Consider the following 5,000-nt stretch of genomic DNA (forward strand, 5'->3'; position numbering starts at 1 on the left):
CCCTTGCCGCATCGCCCTGCCAGGGCACTCGCCCCTGGCACCTGTCTCCTCTTTCCCCTGCCAAAGGGCTCCAAGGGCTTTTGCTCTCCTCAAGTGAGGGAAGGCGAGAAGAGAAGGGGCCAGAAAGACAAGTAGTAGCTCCTCTGCAAGGCCTGAGGAAGGCAGAACTTGTGGCGAGTGCCTGTGCTGCCCCACGAGGCTCGAGCCTGGCCCGGGCACTCTCCCCAGGGCCAGGGCGCGCGCGGGCATGTGTGTGGGGCCCGCGTCACTCCGCAGGATGAGGAGCAGCGAGGTGTGAGGCTCTTTCTCCTTCTCTCTGCAGGGCGCAGGAGGTGAAGGAGCTCTGGCTCGACCGGCTCCTCAGGTAAGCCTTGCCAGGGAATTCCACCTGCCGAGACAAGGCTGAAGGCTGAAGGTGGGTGGAGAGCTCCAGGGGCAGCTCTGCCCGCACTGTCGCTGGGGGAAAGGGGCGCCCCCTGCACTGGGCCGGACGGTGCGAGTTGCTGAGCCTTGCGCTTGCAAAGTAACCCCACTGCCACGGCGCTGTCAGCACAGCTCCTGGCTTGCATGGATGGAGAGCTGTGAGCTGCCGCTTCCCGTTTCCACGCGGAAGAGGCGCGTTGTCAGCAGGCCGCGGGGGTGTTAGAGAGTGGTGCTGCCAGCGAGAAGCGCGGGAAGGTCTCCTGTGTCAGGGTGCTGTGGAAGCGTGGGCTGCTTGCAGGGGAGAGAGGGAGAGAGGTCTGGCTGTGACAGAGCTCTTGCCTTGCCTCCGCCCTGTGGCCAGGCAAAGCCGAGGAGCCCAGGAGCCCAGGGTCACCCAACTGGCCTCCATTCGGCGTCTCGTCGAGGTGGTCGGCTTCTACAATCTGGTAAGTGTGCCCGGGGTTTCCGCTGCACCCAGAGAGCAAGTGGGCCTTCGGAAACAGCCCCTGCCACAAGTTGCTCACGTTGTCTCTTTGTTCTCTTGCCTAGTCGGTGGCACTGACAGCCAAGAGCGTGGAGACGTTGGTTTTGGTGGAGGTAAGCGGTGGCTCCCTCTGGGCGGGGCCCTTGCTGAGTGTTGGTGGGAGGTGTTGCAGCAGAGGGCGGGCGGCTCCCCGGGAGGTGCGCCGGGCCCGGTGGGGTGCAGCGTGGAGGAGCGGGCCGGCTGGCAGCAGCGGGGCAGCAGCCCGGGGCTGCCCACTGCCTGCCATTGCCCGGGAGCGGGCAGAGCCCTTGGCAGGCGACTGTGGGCAGCCGCGGGCAGGAAGGGCCGGGCATGGCTGGCAGCAGCCAGGCTGTGCCCAGGGCTCCCGGGCACTTTTGGCAGGGGCCAAAGCCATCGAGACAGTGGACGCTTGCTCCCTGCCGGCGTTTGGGAGGAACTGGCCAGTGGCGCAGGAGAGCGCGGGAGGGCGGCCTGTCCCCTCTCCGCCACGTTTGGGTGCCTTGTGTGGGGCTGCGCCTTTTGTGGCTGCCCCAGCAGCCTGAAAGGGCCCTGGGCTGGGTGCCTGGCGGGCAGCGCCTGGGGCGCTGCCTACAGCACCAGCCCTGTGGGCTACAGAGCCGAGAGCCGCCTCGTCAGGCTCAGGGCGCTGACGAGCCAAAGGAAAGAGCAGGTTTGCAGGAGGCAAGCAGCAAGTCTTCCTTAGCCCCGGAGAGAAAGCCGTGGCAGTTGCATAGCAAGTCTCTTGTGACATGCTTGCCCTCCCTGCTGCCCAGCCTGGCTGGCGGAAGAACGCGAGCCAGCGAGAAGCGGTGGGACGACAACCGGCCGGAGTGCGAGTGCAGAGGCGGATGCGGCCCCCAACGCCCGCGCCTGCGGCAGCCAGAAAGCACGCCAAAGGGCAGACAGGTAGGCGGTTGCACGGCCTTGACTTTCATCCCCAAACCAAAAACTGGCTCGCCCAGAGGCACCTGCACAGCGTAGTCAATGTTGAGCTCGGTAGCATCAGCCAGAGTTCAGGATGGCGGAGGCTTTCCTGGCTCTCCCCCTCCAGGTAGTGTCAAGACATGTTCTTGGACTCCTTGCTTTAGCAGGAGCGTGCGAGCAGGTGGCTCTCCCAGGCTGCTCTTCAGAGAGGCATCCGAAAAACCCCACCTGCTGGTGAATAGGAAAGCAGAGAGCATGTCTTTGCAGGAAGAGTGTGAAAGCGGGCAGTGGCCTCACCATGGGCACAGGGCCGAAGGTTTTGGCCCTGGAAATCATTTCCGGCTGGGCTGTCTTGCAAACCGGGCAGACGGCTGCAGCACAGGCTAGACACATGTGGTCGTGGCTTTCGGAGCGTTCCCTCTGCTGCAGCCCCGCTGAGCCACCTGCACTGCTTCCAACAACGCGCACAGCGGCTTTTTGCCAGGGAGTCCCGTAGGGCGGGCAAGCAAGGAGGTTGCCTGCTGTGGAAGTTTTGGTCTCTTCCCCTTCCCACTGACAAATGCTGATAAGCCGGGGGATGCCCTGGCCCTCCTTTCCTGAGCGCGGTCAATTGTCTCTGCGGGACGAGCCCGAGAGGTAGACTTCCCTTCCAGACACTGTGGAGAGCGGGGGCTGCAAGGGCTGAGCCCCAGCCAAAGCTGGTGGGCCTCTGGAGTTGGGGCTTGTTGCTTTCCTGCGCAGCAGTCCTTTTGCTGCCCACCGCGTGGAGACAGTTTGCCCTGCTGAATCGTAGCTGTAAAAAGCATGCCTTCCGGTGGAAAGCTGAACAGCATCCAGGCTGCAGCAGTCCTCCTGCTTTTGCTTCCCAGAGCTGCACGCAGAAGAGCCTCGGCAGTGCGCAGCAGTGGTGCACGGGGCCAGTCAGGAAGCTGCACTTGCGGCCCCACCCCGCTCGCCCCGCTCTGCCAAAACAGCACGAGGAAGAGATGTGGCCACACAAGGAGGACAAGGAGAGGTAGGCCGGGCCCTACTCCGGGCCGCAAGCCCTCTCCCCAAGCACTGTCCCCTGCACAGTGGGCACAGCTCACTTGCTCATGCAAAACTGAGCAGCACCGTCGGGCACCTTCTCCTCAGAGAAAGCAAAAGCCCGTGGTTCCCTCCGTCTGCTGCGAGGTGAGCGGCAGCACCGCGCAAGGTGCTTCTGCAGATGGCGGTGGCCGTGCTGCTTTCAGCTCCAGATTACAGCGCTGGGGCAGGCTCTCCCCCATAGCGCTAGCATGCAGGCTGAGCGGGGCTGGCAAGACCTAGAGGAGCAGGCAGGAGGTGCCGGGGAGCGCTCTGCCTCTTCCTGGCGGCTGCCAAGGAGGAGGAGACCTGTGAGGAGGTCTGTTGAGTTGCCGCGCCCATGCGACAGGCTCCATCTCCCGCCGGCCCACTCGTCCTGTAGCCCGCGGCTGTGCTTGTGCTTCCTGCGACAGCTGCCCTAGGGGGCCGCCCCCTGCAGTGGCCAGCACTGCCTTCAGCACAAGTGCTTTGCTCCTCCTCCTTTCTCCTTGCTAAGAGGCTAAGAATGACAGTGCTCTCCGGTGCTTTCTCCCTGTTGCACTGACGCCCGCCCAGCTGTGCCAGTGCCAGTTGGATGCTGAGCTCCAGCCCATGGTGGAAGACTTGATTGAGGAAGTGCTGGAGAAAGCTTGTGTGGCCATCGAGCGGGAAGAAGAGGAAGCGCTGGCCAAGCTGCAGCCCCTTGAGGCTGCGGATGGGGACCTGCCTTGTGCAGGCTGTGCTGAGCCACAGCACCTGGAGGAGGGGGAGAAGCAAGCCCCAGAGGAGAAGGTAGGAGTCCTGAAGAGGCACGCAGGCCGGCCCGAAAGGCCCTTGCAAAGCATTGGAATGCTTTCCAGGCCGGAAAGGCAAGACTCTAAGGAAGTCTGGCTGGCCTACCAGGGTGACTGTGCCGATGGCAACCAATGTGTGGCAGCAGCTGCCGCTGAGGCGCGCGCGTGCACAGTGAGGTGGCTACACTTCCTGCAGGAAAGGAGGGAGGAGGTGGTGTTTTTGACTGCGGAGGTGCAGCAGCAGTTGCCGTTCAGGCTCCTGCCCAGAGCAGTGCGACGGGAGAGATGATGCGCTACTGTGGGGCACATACCTGATGGTACCTTCCGTCGCAGGCAGAGAGGCAGTGGTGGCTGAGGCACCTCTGCAAAGGGAGGTCAGAAAATGGCTCCACTCCCTCCGCTTCAAATGTGCAGGAGCCATGGGGGGCCGGGGGGCTGGTGGGGGGGCGGCGCTGATGTGCTCCTAGCCTCTTGCCTGCCTTGCCAGCAGCATCTCTTCCTGGCTTGGTCTTTGGCGTGGGTGCTGCCGCCTGCCCCTTCTTTTTGGCTGCCCTTCGTTTCTCAAGCTGCGTGTGCCTTCTTCACACTTTGTGCTCCCGTTCTCCCCAGGCACAAAACGTGGACGAAGGCGGCGCCTCTGCCTTGGGGCCTGCGGGCACGGCAGCGGCTGAGATGCCTGTGCAGCTGGAAGGCGAGAGTGACCCCCTCCCCGAGGGAGCAGAGGGCGCAGGAGCAGTTGTCGGTGCGGTCCCTGGCACACCTGAGGCAGAAGAGCAAACTGCTGCCTTGCACTCCTCCGAGCAAGCGTGGGCTCCGGGAGTGCCTAGTGAGGCGCCTGCCCCGGGAGAGGCCGGCGAGCCTGGGCGCCCTTCATTGCTAAGCCCAGAAGTGCCTGCTGCTGAGCTGCCCGTGCAGAAGGAGAGCCAAGCCTCTGCCCTCCCGCCAGAAACAACCGGCTCAGAAGCAGCTGCAGCGGCTGGGCAGAGTGTGAGCGAGGGGGCTTGTGCGCAGATGACTGCAAAAGGCGCAGGGCCCATCTTGGAGCCCAACAGCCTAGAAAGAACAACAGCAGCAGTGCTTCCGCAGAGGGAGGAGAGCGCAGGCGGCAAAATGCAAGGTGCCGTCCTGCACACCGAAACAGCCTCCCGCAGGGGCAATAGTGAGGGGAGCCAAATGGAAGAGGCCGTCCTCAGTGGGCACTGCCCAGGCCCTGTGCCTGCCGCCCCCACCACAGCTTGAAGGAGCAGACCTGTCTGCCTTCGCATCAGCAGGCCTGGCTAGCACGGAGCCTGGGAGCACTGTGCTGCCTG

This window comes from Struthio camelus, chromosome 5 (genome assembly GCF_040807025.1).
Source record: "Struthio camelus isolate bStrCam1 chromosome 5, bStrCam1.hap1, whole genome shotgun sequence".
In the NCBI taxonomy this organism is placed as follows: domain Eukaryota; kingdom Metazoa; phylum Chordata; class Aves; order Struthioniformes; family Struthionidae; genus Struthio; species Struthio camelus.